At 45.9% G+C, this 13,509-nt stretch overlaps 1 protein-coding gene across 9 annotated transcripts in view; it reads left to right on the forward strand.

Annotated features, from left to right (window-relative positions):
- Positions 1-13,509, forward strand: part of HIVEP2 (HIVEP zinc finger 2) — a 187,511-nt gene that overhangs the window by 62,725 nt on the left and 111,277 nt on the right. Inside the window, exon 1 of one of the 9 annotated variants that reach the window (XM_064169430.1) lies at positions 1,733-1,810. The exons of the other annotated variants lie outside the window; for them this stretch is intronic. The gene's annotated coding sequence lies outside the window, so the exon portion shown is untranslated. Of the gene's footprint in view, positions 1-1,732; positions 1,811-13,509 lie in introns of those variants that run through there. 9 annotated transcript variants of the gene reach the window in all.

Consider the following 13,509-nt stretch of genomic DNA (forward strand, 5'->3'; position numbering starts at 1 on the left):
TCTTCTTAGGGCTGTTCAGTGAGGCCATGTGGTCTGCCAGCATATAGATGCATGAGAGAAACATGAGGGCTTTGCAAAACAGTCACACTAGAAGTACTTTTTGGTGTTACTTTTAATAATGTTATCACAGAATGAGGAATGTGAGGTAGAAGTTTGCAGCCTGGGATATTGGTTTCTCCTGCTTTACAGGGTAAACACTAAATTCATGAGTGTTTGTTTGGCTTAGGTAATGCTTTCCAAAAGTATGCCAACGGAGTGGGCATTGAAGTCATTAAATGGTTTTCCTTTATTTGGATTTAAAATAGGCAATAGAAAGGCATTAACTTTAGACTCCTAAGCACTGTTTGTTTTTTTTTTCTGAAAAGGGGGCTTGGCTGTTAAAAATCAGTTAAGTAAAACATAAAATACTGCCAGAGATGCAATCAGTATTTCACCATCAGCAGTGTTAGTGGCTCCGTTGTGACTTTGGTTGCTGTGAGGACACCAAACTTGAAGGAGGCAGAAGTATTGCAGGATTACCATCTGATTAGTTAATTTGAGAGATTATGTTTTTAATGCAAAGAAAACCACAAACCACCAAACAAAAGCCCCAAACAAAGCAACCAAACCCCCCCCACCAAACAGTTGCCCAGAATCATAGAGGAATTTAAGCTAGAATGGATTTCTTGGGGGGTCATCTTTCTAGCCCCTACTTAAACCTTGAGCATGGTACATGCTTTTGCACGTGGTTGACAATTTACCTTTACAGAGCTTTGATTTGGGCAAAAAAAGATTAGCTATGCAGTTTTTTCCTTTGTTTTTGTTTTTTTGTTTTGAGTACTAGATGGGTAAATGCCAAACAGGGGTGAAAGTATTTTGTGAAGAAGCTGATCCAGATAATGGAGGTGGTGGAGGCACCGTCCCTGGAGGTCTTCAAGCAAAGACTGGATGAGGCACTTAGTGCCATGGTCTAGTTGATTGGTTAGGGCTGGGTGGTAGGTTGGACTGGATGATCGTGGAAGGTCTCTTCCAACCTGGTTGATTCTATGATTCTATGGTCTAGTTGACTGGCTAGGGCTGGGTGCTAGGTTGGACTGGATGTTCTTGGAGGTCTCTTCCAACCTGGTTGATTCTATGATTCTATGGTCTGGTTGACTGGCTAGGGCTGGGTGCTAGGTTGGACTGGATGTTCTTGGAGGTCTCTTCCAACCTGGCTGATTCTATATGTATTGATACTTTTTTTTTTAAGAACATAGATTGCTTTTGGGTAGCAGAAGTTTGATTATTTGTGAATTAATCTTACAGTGTTCATTTCTGGCTACTCTACAGAAGGAATTTGGTAGACAGCAAGAGCGAAGGCTGTACAGCATTTTATAGCCAGTGATTCTATTTAGACTTAATCCCTATAATGCACTGTTAACATTTACAAAGCAGCTTGTAATTGCAGTAGCTGATTTAAACCTGCTATTTGTGGTTATGTCTGCCGAGGAAACTTAAACTTCAGCCTTCTCCAGCCATCTAACAGCAGCAAACTGACTGCGGGTCTCTTGTAAGAATATCTAAATGTAGGCTGTTGAATAATCCCTTTGGGGGCCCTGTAACTATTTTTGTGCCTGGATATGCGTCATCAGTGGGTATTTTCTCTGGTGACTAGCTTACATCAGTAGGTCTCCTACCATGCATTCTATCAGTGAGTGACTTGTGATTGATGGGAGTCACGGCTGCTGTTTGGCTTTTATCTGTGACCTCAAATAATGGACAAGAGGAATTTCCAGGCTGTTAAATTCCTTGAATGACTGAAGACACGGGATGACTCTGCTGATCATCGCAGGTAGTACCCAGCTACTGGGTGTTCACCGGTGGGGGATGAGGAGGGGAGGAAGGAGGGGGGGTTCCTCGGCTGCAAGGCGGTGAAGCCGGCTCTGGCGCGTAGCCGAAAGGTAGGCTTCCGCGGAGCGCCGGGGAAGTGACGGTGCCGGGGGAGCACCAAGCAGCCGCGATGCTCTGCCTGACTCTCCCGAGCTCCCCGGCAGTCTGGATGGGTTTCGCTGGCTGATCTTCAGGGCACTCAGTTGTTGTGGTTTATCCCAGCAGTTTGCAGCTCTGCGAAGGGAAGTGCTGTGCAATTTCAGCTGCAGCCTGGTCGTTTCCTTAACCCTTTTTGTTACTGCCCATGAGCCGAGAGTGGATTTATTGGAGCGCTTAACCCAGGGACCGGCTGGGTTTAATCCGGAGGTGCAGTAGGCTGTGCGGTTTTAAGGCTAAGTTGCGCCTGCCACAGTGACCCACTGAGCGTGCGGTCATAGTTCATTTCCTGGCGTTCAGTGCTTTGTCGAACCAAAATAAGGACTGCAGGTGTCGAGCAGCTATTCCCTCTTGCTCCTTTCGCTCTGCCTTTCTCTAAGAAGCTGACATGTGAAACGAGGCTGCAAGACAGCCTCAAGATTTTTGAGAGTGTTACCTGTGATGATGAATTTAGCAGCCTGAGTCAGCCCTACAGTGAGGCACTTGGTCATTTCTTCCTCTTTCCCCTCGGTTCTTCCTGTCCCTCCAGAGCTGAGTCCTTTTCATACAACTGTGATAGGAAAACAGGAGATAGCTGTCTGTGAACTCGAGTGCTGAAGTGGTTCAAGCCTTCTCCTGACAACCAGGGAGTGAAAATGACAGACATGGATGCTCTTGATGTGACCAGCAATTAGCAAAAGTCCATAACGCTGTCTGTCGTGCAGCATTGTTTGGCTGAAGGAGGATAGCAGCTGGATCCAAATTCCTCCTCACCACTTCTTCCTCTTGGCAGGTGGCCCTTTGCATAGGCTGGGTTCACAAACCCTCACCTGGCTCTTCCTCCTTTGAGTGCCTACTATGGCATTTCACTCAGGGGGCAGCAGGTTGAGTTTTGTGCAGGGTTTTGAGACTTGCAAAGTTTCAGAGGGAAAACAGGAGCTTTGTTTCAATTCGCCTGCGTGTCTCCTCCTCCACGTGTAGTAGCCCAGAGGTTGTAGTTAATGAATGAAGCCAGGCTTCCTGCAGCAGCCAGTGCTGCACGTCTGTGCATTTGTTGACACAATGCTTACGTAAAGCTGCCTGCAGCAGGCAATGCATGTGCTGTCACAGTGTGGCTGGCCTTACTGAGAGGTACAAGTCATGCATACCTTTCCATTCCTTGCAAATGCAACACATGCACTGGCTCTGAAGCAAGTTTCCTCATCTGCTCTTTTGTAGAGTGCTAGTTAAGGACTGCATTCAACAGTATCACAGTATCATCAGGGTTGGAAGAGACCTCATAGATCATCAAGTCCAACCCTTTACCACAGAGCTCAAGGCTAGACCATGGCACCAAGTGCCACGTCCAATCCTGCCTTGAACAGCTCCAGGGACGGCGACTCCACCACCTCCCCGGGCAGCCCATTCCAGTGTCCAATGACTCTCTCAGTGAAGAACTTTCTCCTCACCTCCAGCCTAAATCTCCCCTGGCACAGCCTGAGGCTGTGTCCTCTCGTTCTGGTGCTGGCCACCTGAGAGAAGAGAGCAACCTCCTCCTGGCCACAACCACCCCTCAGGTAGTTGCAGACAGCAATAAGGTCACCCCTGAGCCTCCTCTTCTCCAGGCTAAACAATCCCAGCTCCCTCAGCCTCTCCTCATAGGGCTTGTGCAGAAGTAGTAGGAAGAAAAAAGGCAATTAAAAGTGGGCTTGAAAGATGAAGGTAGAGGAGGGAATGAAAAAAGTTTTCATTGAAGTGTGATTTACAAGTACATTCTTCCTTTGAGCCTCTATCTTTTTTTTTTGGTGTGCAGTCACTTCAGTAAGACTTTGTGATTCGTGACAACCTGGTTATGTAATTCAAAAGCTATAAAAGGTTAAGCACAAAAAGCCTGGTGAATCTTGAATAATTTGCATTAAAATTGAGTTTTCATGAGATATTCTGCTTCGAAAAAATAAAAGTGGTTAATGATGCTGCATGCATTATTTGCTGCACCTTTCCAGGAATCGTGCCCAGCTTCACAGTAACATCTTTTGGCTAATACTGACCTCCTTTCCCCACCTTTTAAGGGGATTGTATTTTAAGACAGTGGTAGTATTTAAGGTTAGCTTTCTTTTACTGTGTTTGTGGGAAAGCTCAGCACCACCAGCTTTCCAGAAGGACTCCACGGGCCTTTAAACCATTTCAGGAGGAGTTGTCATTTGCTAGGAGAAGCATCAGCAAGTTGCCAGCTGTTTCCTGATGCTTGACACTGGAGCTGTCTGCAAGGCAGAGGGATGAAGTCCAAAGTGATGTGTGGCAGTAGGTGTAGGTACCTCTCTGTGTGCTGTGACAGAGATGCAGCACTGGAGCAAAGAAATTTAGATGTTGATCCTGTGGTAAAGTCATAGCAGGTGGATGCTGGGGGCCATGTGCCTACAGTCTGTTCACTTCAGTGTCTTAAGTGCAGGAACCCAGTTCTGCTTGCACAGGTTCAACTGAGGAATGGTACTGTGGTGGCTGAAGCCTTGTTTTTCCTGAAGAGACTGCCTATTCAGTGGTCACCTTTAAAACCTTGCCAGTTGCCCTGGACAATGACGAACAGGATATTTCATCTTGGCATTTTAAATAATTAGGTCTTGTGAGCAAGGGATACTGCACAATCACTGGAAGTCAAAGCATCTGCCACAGCTTTTAGTAAGCCCATCAGCAAAGCTTTCCCTCTTCCAGCAAAGCATGGTGGTGTTTCATTGTGCAGCTAGTTCCCAGTGGGCACAGAACTGTAATTACCATACCTGGGAGGTGCAAACTGAATCTGACACAGGAGTATCAGGGCCTTCATTTTGATTTGTTTTTTAAGATTAAATACAGTTCACCTTTCACCTACCTGTTAAATCTATGACTGCATGCTCTGTATAGCTGCTGTAGTGTCAGATAATTGTCAAAGGTCATTAACAATGAATCAGTATATAAGACTTTAGTATAGCTTTGGCAAAGTACTCTCAATGCTGATGTACTCCTGAGAATAAAGAGGTGTCGTGAGGTGGAAAGAAGAGCAAAGGTGCTACAAAGCCACCTGGACCGTGGCCCTCCCTTCTGACAGCTCTGTGTTCTTTGAAGAGTGGCTATGTGGAGCAGGCAGTGCTGCTCAGCTGTTAGCAACATCACTAATGCGAGTAGAGGAATGTTGCTGCTGTGGCCCAGCTATATGTTGCTGAAGTATTCTGAAGTGCAAGGTAAAGCAATGATTTCACTGCTTTAGGGCACACAACATGTTTCATAGAATCATAAAATCAACCAGGTTGGAAGAGACCTCCAAGATCATCCAGTCCAACCTAGCACCCAGCCCTAGCCAGTCAACCAGACCATGTCACTAAGTGCCTCATCCAGTCTTTGCTTGAACACCTCCAGGGACGGTGCCTCCACCACCTCCCTGGGCAGCCCATTCCAATGCCAATCACTCTCTCTGGGAAGAACTTCCTCCTAACATCTAGCTTGTATTCAATTGTGTTAGTTCAAAATCATCTCATAGTACAGAATACTTGGTCTCTCAAGGTGATCTTTGTGTTTACATGAAGTCACACCAAAATAGTGGAACCAGTTCCTAGATAACCAGGAAATTCCAGTTTGGATCAGCTTGTGTGAATCACAGAATGGAAGGGTTTGGAAGGAACATCAGGAGATCATCTTGTCCAGACCCCCTGCTAGGTTCACCTAGAGCAGGTTGCCCAGGACCGCACCCAGATGTGTTTTGAATATCTCTAGAGAAGGAGACTCTACAGCCTCTCTGGGCAGCCTGTTCCAGTGCTGTTTCACCCCCAAAGTAAATAAATGTTTCCTTATGTTCAGATGTGAGTTCCTGTTTCCCAGCATGTGCTCATTGCCCCTAGTCCTCTCTCTGGGCCACACTGGAAAGAGTCTAGCCCCATCCTCTTGATATACTGCAAGGAAGGGCTTGGATAGTTTCATTGGCTTGTTTTGGGTTTTGTTTCTTCATGTGTAATGAAGAAAATATGGGTTAGCCATTACCTCATTTAGACATTATTTTCCTGCAAGGAAAAATGAGTTACTCATAAACATTGTTGGTATTTATGGTGAGTGGAGTAGTAAAAATGAAGAGAAAGAAAAGCAACACAGTGAAATAGTGTAAGGAGAATAGAATGTAAAGAAAAGTTGGCAAGGAAAAAAAACCCCACCTAATTTCTATCTCTTTTTTGTGGTATTTTCATCCACTTGCTAGGATAAATGAAGAGCTTTCTATCTTTTTGATGATACTGTGTACAGTAATGTGAATGGAGTCAGATAACACTTCAGCTCTTCTGTGTGCTTTGTGCCTGACAGCCTTGGCCCTGAAACCTTCGCTCATCAGCTCAGTCCTTCCTGCTGGCAGCCAATGACTTGCATAAGACTTCTTGAGGGAGATGCAGGACCAGACTGTCAGTAAGATAATAGATTTGTAAATGTTACCCTGGCACTGGCACTGAGTTAGTTTGAGAGGAATCCACTCATTTGTTTGCACACAGGGAAGAAGAGGGGAGGAGGATATTGCTGGTGCAGCCTGTGCGCTGTGGCAGATGAGAGGGTGCCTCTTTTATGTTAGTAGCTCAGCATCAACTCCAGTAAACTGTGGTAAGGTCTTTTCTTCATCTCCTGTTTGGTTTCCTGGATAGATTCAGAATTGTGATCCCTGTAGGGATTTTTGTTGTTGGCACTATTTCTGGTGCCATAAAGCGAGCGTTTTTCCTGCAGGACCTCAAACATCTCAACAAGTGGTGTGCTGCCAGTGGCTTACTGCAGGTCCCTGTCCATCTGCCTGCAGCCACAAGCACTCCAAGCTTCCCATTTTCAGATGCAGAGCCGCATGTGAATCCTGAGGAGGTGGGGAAAGAACAGGGTTATCCTGGGTAAAGAGGTCCACAAGGAGACACCAAGGGAAGAAGCTTCTTTCCAATCCAGCTTAAAGTCTTAAAGGGCAGATCTTGGCCCTTCTCAGGGTGTTCAGATTGGCTTAGAAACTTGGTGTAAAGGAGGTGAGAGAGAAATGCCACACGCTGACATCCCCAGGAGCCTTGCTAATGTCAAGACACCTGACAGTACAGTGATACTTCAAAAATATCACTGTTGTGAAGGATTTACATGACAATAACATGTGTAGTACAAGGCACTCATTCAACATTGCTGGTGAGTTTGCCACGTGTCTGTACTTCCGTGTCATGACTTTGTCCCTTTGCAGACAGACTTGTAGCACTGAGGAGTTTTCCAGAAATTCACCTGGCTTTTCTGTTTCTCTAGTGTGACTGTGATTTGTTGCCCAGCTAGCTAGAAATAATAGCAACTCAGCTAGAAAAATGAAATTCCTTGTCAGGTATCACAGTATCACCAAGGTTGGAAGAGACCTCACAGATCATCAAGTCCAACCCTTTACCACAGAGCTCAAGGCCAGACCATGGCACCAAGTGCCACGTCCAATCCTGCCTTCAACAGCTCCAGGGACGGCGACTCCACCACCTCCCCGGGCAGCCCATTCCAGTGTCCAATGACTCTCTCAGTGAAGAACTTTCTTCTCACCTCCAGCCTAAATTTCCCCTGGTGCAGCCTGAGGCTGTGTCCTCTCGTTCTGGTGCTGGCCACCTGAGAGAAGAGAGCAACCTCCTCCTGGCCACAACCTCCCCTCAGGTAGTTGTAGACAGCAATAAGGTCTCCCCTGAGCCTCCTCTTCTCCAGGCTAACCAATCCCAGCTCCCTCAGCCTCTCCTCGTAGGGCTGTGCTCAAGGCCTCTCCCCAGCCTCGTCGCCCTTCTCTGGACACGCTCAAGCATCTCAACGTCACTCTGTTTTCACAAACCTATTCCAGCATGTTCAAGGAGAGACTCTCCTCATGTTTCCCTCTTGTACACTTCTACTTTCTGACCGTGAGGTATATTTGAAGGTTGCTCTGTGTGCTGCTTGTGGCAAGTCTATGGAAGGACAGGGGAAACATGAAGTTAGCCTGTGTGATCCTGGTATCTGCTGTCTCTTGCTTGGGAGGTAGGATATGAATCTACAGTGTGAAACTCCTCTTCCCTCCAGAGAATCATAGAATCAACAGATTGGAAGAGACCTCCAAGATCAGCCAGTCCAACCTAGCACCCAGCCCTAGCCAGTCAACTAGACCATGGCACTAAGTGCCTCATCCAGGCTTTTCTTCAACACCTCCAGGGACGGTGCCTCCAGCACCTCCCTGGGCAGCCCATTCCAATGCCAATCACTCTCTCTGCCAACAGCTTCCTCCTAACATCCAGCCTGTACCTCCCCCAGCACACCTTGAGACTGTGTCCCCTTGTTCTGTTGCTGGTTGCCTGGGAGAAGAGGCCAACCCCCACCTGGCTATAGTGTCTCTTCAGGTAGTTGTAGACAGCAATGAGGTCCCCCCTGAGCCTCCTCTTCTTCAGGCTGCACACCCCCAGCTCCCTCAGCCTCTTCTCATAGGGTTTGTGTTCCAGGCCCTTCACCAGCTTTGTTGCCCTTCCATGTCCATATACAGTTCCAGCCAGAAATCCTAATCTGGAAGTCTGTCATTTGGGAATGGAAAAGAGATGAGGTTATGATGACTCGGAGACACAAAACTCTCCAGACTAAACTCTCTTTCACTAATGTGCAAGGAGGAGTAACAGTAACTGGATTTTCTTAGTGTAACCAAATCAAGAAGCATCACATTGAGTAAAGAGAATAGAAAGCTTTGAGGTTGTTTTGCTCTCCTCCCTGAAGTCGAGGGCCATGTGCTGTCTTTAAATGAGAACAGTGGTGACTTTTCACCCTCTTAACCTAGAGCTCAGATCTCCTTCCTCTAGAAACTTGACACTGGTTACAGAGGGAGCAAAGCTGCAAATCAGATCAGTTGCTCTTTTCAGTTTAACATTTTCTAACTTGATTGATATTAAATTAGATACCGTAGTGGCAAAAGCATCAAAGCCACCTAGAAGGTAGTAGCAGTTTCAAAGAGGTGTAAAGATTAAAGTGGTGCAAAAGAACATTGCAATAACTAAAAAAAAAAAGGAAAAGGATAAAATTATTATGGTGAAGATCTGATGAAAAACAGCAGAGCTGATGAGATTGAGTAAATCAAAAGTGACATGGAGAAAACACTGTAAATTATGCTGCATAGATTTTGCTCAATTCAAGAGAGATGTTGAGGTGCTGGAAGGTGTCCAGAGAAGGGCAACAAAGCTGGTTAGGGGCCTGGAACACAAACCCTATGAGGAGAGGCTGAGGGAGCTGGGGGTGTTTAGCCTGGAGAAGAGGAGCCTCGGGGGGGGCCTCATTGCTGTCTACAACTACCTGAAGGGAGGCTGTAGCCAGGTGGGGGTTGGTCTCTTCTCCCAGGCAACCAGCAACAGAACAAGGGGACACAGTCTCAAGTTGTGCTGGGGTAGGTCTAGGCTGGATATTAGGAAGAAGTTCTTCCCAGAGAGAGTGATTGGCATTGGAATGGGCTGCCCAGGGAGGTGGTGGAGTCACTGTCCCTGGAGGTGTTCAAGAGAAGCCTGGATGAGACACTTAGTGCCATGGTCTAGATGACTGGATAGGGCTGTGCTAGGTTGGACTGGATGATCTTGGAGGTCCCTTCCCGCCTGGTTGATTCTATGATTCTGTTTAAGTACAAGAGGATCTAATAGATTTTGGCCATTTCCTTTATATTCTAATTCATGGTATTCCATGATCACTTTTAAAAGAACTTCACTTTCTTGCCTATCTCACTGCAGTGCTTCTTCCTGCACGTTTTTGGTACTTTTTACCACAAAGGGAGGCATTTGCAGTGTGGTGGTTTGGGTGTTCCCCACCCCCCCACACTTTGGAAATCACCCAGACTAGACTCAGCTGGCTCTGGAAATTGATTGAAGCTTATATTTACAGCTTAGCTCAACATACAAGCAGGTATTTAAAGGATGTACAGTTATAGACAGAAATAGACAATACAGAAACACAACAGCCCTCCCAGAAACCTGAGTCCCCCAGAGGGGCTCCCAAATGCCCTTCCACCTTCTCCCACCCCTCTCTACCTTACCCCAGACCTTGCCTTGTGCCCTAAGGAAGAATGGAGGGTTGGCAGGGGGGGTAGGAAGCAGGTGGATTAATCAGAGAGACAGAGGGTGAGGTTAGAGAGAAATGCAGCCCAGAGCCCAGGCAGTGCCCGAATGCCTTATCTATGTTTATACTCTTGTTCTTATACACCTCAGCAAGCCTATGAGTGAAGTACACCTCACCATTGTTTCTCTTGCACAACCTGTGGTCTAATCCTCCTCAGCAAAACATTCTAGCTAGCTTCAGACTAGCACATGCAGAAACCCAGCATGGTGGTATACTGAAGACTCCAAATAGATTTTTTCATTGTCATATTTTGCCATTGCTCCATTTAAAAATTCCCAGAACACTTGAATCTTGCATTAAAATTGTGTGCTGCTTATATCCAGCAACTCTAGAGGCCTGAGTCATATATCCATGGTCTATTCCCAGAGTAGCCTTCTTCCACTTCTTTAAAGCTACAGCTTGGCTTTGCAAGAAATAATGGTCATGCCTACCATACTGCAACTAAGATATTCAGACACATGAATCTTTTCCTTGACTTCCTATAAAACTGTCATTTGTAGCTTTCTTTTGTTTGTTCTGGTTTGACTTTGTAATCTAAACAAGAGTTTATTATAAAGCATAAGCACTAAGTTACAGCTCTTTCTTGAGACTGCAAAGTCTTACCAAAAAATACTATTTAAACTGCAGGGCAAAACCACAACTTAACAGAAAAATGAATAATGAGTCTGTTTTCATATGGATTGTAAAAAAATAAAAAGCACACAGCTTGTAGTTGAACCAAATGTACTGTTTCTTCCACTGCAGCCAGGAAGCCCTCCTAGACTTTTGACAGTGCTGCCAAAAAATTAATGCTTCAGCTGTGTAGAAGATATCAAAACCTTGTTTGACAATTGCAATCTCTTCCAGGAATTTCCTTTCTCATTTTCCCTCCCTATAAAGACTGATAACAAGATGCTTATATAGGAGAAATGGAAAGTCAGAGGTATGTTACCGAGTGGTGTGCATTCCTTCCAGCCTCATGAGAGGAGGCATGAGACATCTCCACGGTGGGCTAAGAAACCCCTCTGCCACTCCATTGTGTCAGCAGTATTTTCTTCAAGGGTTGACCATTTGCCAGGACAGTGTAGATTTAAATCATTCCTAAGCTCTTTTTGAATGTTTACACATAATGTGGCAGCCAACTGGAGAGCTATTGGAGATGGCTGAGTAGAAACTCTAAGCAGTGACCAAGGCAAGATGAAAGGAAGCAGAGAAATACTCTGCATGTGCCAGCATCATGCTTAGAGTGGTCAAGCATTGGAAAGGGCTGCCCAGGGAGGTGGTTGAGTCACCAACCCTGGATGTGTTTAAAAGTCATTTGGATATGGTGCATGGGGATATGGTTTAGGGTGAACCTTTTAGGGTTATTGGTTGGACTTGTTGATCCTGAGGGTCTCTTCAGACCTGAATGTTTCTGTGATTCTGTGATCAGTTGACACAGCAAGACTGAAGGCAGTTGTGGTCTGAATTTCTCTCCTCACTTTTACATGCAAGGAGGTGTGACAAATTGAAACAAGACACAGCCTGAACTTTTGTTCTGAAGCATACAAAAAAGGCACTAAAACATGGACTCAAAGGTCAAGATTGTTCCTTTTTCTGTAACAAATTCTCAGGACAGCTGTTAATACTACTCTGCATTTTAAGGCTAATCTTTAATAGTATTCATTGGTATGTGGTATATAGTATTCCTGTGGCCATCATGAGGAGTGGTTTGTTCTTCTCTAAGGATGGAAAGGAGATTCCATTGTGAAGAAGAGGTTGCCAATAAAAAAGCCCCTGTGTTCAGCAAATGCCAGTTAGACAAATGTCACTTTATATGTATGATTTGTATGTATGATTACTGCAGCAGTGGACAAGTTACCTTCACCACACAGCTGCTATTTCGAAGCAAACACAACTGTCAGGAACACAAATATAAGGCATTGTGGAAGGTGAACAGTAATGACTGTTTGTAAATGCAAGCTGAAGAGAAAAAGGGTCCATGTAACAAGCCTTGGCACTGTGGGAGGTCATTTTTACCATGTTTGCACTGCCTGGATTGAAAACATAATCTTTATGTAATGGAGAAGTGTATTCTTTCTTCCACCATTAAATAAAGTTAATGTACTGTTATGTTCTTCTGATGCTTCAAAATGGGAAGAGGATGCACAGCTCCTTCAGTTAGTTACTTTGATACTGTAATGTTTGCAGTCCATGTGCCTTTGTAAAGGAGTCTGTGCACTTCCTTAGGTTATGCTATCAATGGTCTGGGATCGTCAACATCTTCTGACTGCCTTGCTTTTATCTCGAGTGGCTCTGACTGACTTCAGTAAATGAAATAAAGGGTGGCCCTGCAAGTGGCCTGGTCCAAGACATGTCCTTGGGTACTTGCACTTGCTTGTGGGTGTTTTACTTCATATTTTGTTTTGCACATTTACCTGATGTTTCATTAGTTTCAAGTCTTAAGAGGCAGAAGTCTCTGTGGATGCTGTGGCTTTCTCAGGTATGTACAGGATAGCTGTGCTGTGTTTGGATTCATGAGTTCTGCTCTAGGGCTAGGAAATTTGTCATGGAGCCATAGAATCAACCAGGTTGGAAGAGACCTCCAAGATCATCCAGTCCAACCTAGCACCCAGCCCTATCCAATCAACCAGACCATGGCACTAAGTGCCTCATCCAGGCTTTTCTTCAACACCTCCAGGGACGGTGCCTCCACCACATCCCTGGGCAGCCCATTCCAACGGCAAATCACTCTCTCTGGCAACAACTTCCTCCTAACATCCAGCCTGGACCTGCCCTGGCACAACTAGAGACTGTCTGCCCTTGTTCTATTGCTGGTTGCCTGGCAGAAGAGATCAACCTGGCTACAACCTCCCTTCAAGTAGTTGTAGACAGCAATGAGGTCCCCCCTGAGCCTCCTCTTCTGCAGGCTGCACACCCCCAGCTCCCTCAGCCTCTCCTCATAGGGTTTGTGTTCCAGGCCCCTCACCAGCTTTGTTGCCCTTCTCTGGACACCTTCCAGCATCTCAACATCTCTCTTGAATTGAGGGGCCCAGAACTGGACACAGCACTCAAGGTGTGGTCTGACCAGTGCTGAGTACAGGGGCAGAATAACCTCCCTTGTCCTGCTGGCCACACTGCTCCTGATACAGGTCAGGATGCCATTGGCTCTCTTGGCCACCTGGGCACACTGCTGCCTCATCTTCAGCCTACTATCTACCAGTACCCCCAGGTCCCTTTCTTCCTGGCTGCTCTCAGCCACTCTGTCCTCAGCCTGTAGCATTGCTTGGGGCTGTTGTGGCCAAAGTGTCTTCCTCTCTATTGTGGTTGCCATCTCTGTGCAGGTTTCTCTCCAAGTCATAAGGAGACACTTCAGCAGGGCTTGTGTTATTGCTGTTGGCCTGAATCCTTGTGCTTGCTCGACCTCATACCTCTAGGAAGCTCATCTAGCAAATGAAGTGCAGCTCATTGTGACAACATCCT

This window comes from Pogoniulus pusillus, chromosome 31 (genome assembly GCF_015220805.1).
Source record: "Pogoniulus pusillus isolate bPogPus1 chromosome 31, bPogPus1.pri, whole genome shotgun sequence".
NCBI classification, from domain to species: Eukaryota; Metazoa; Chordata; class Aves; order Piciformes; family Lybiidae; genus Pogoniulus; species Pogoniulus pusillus.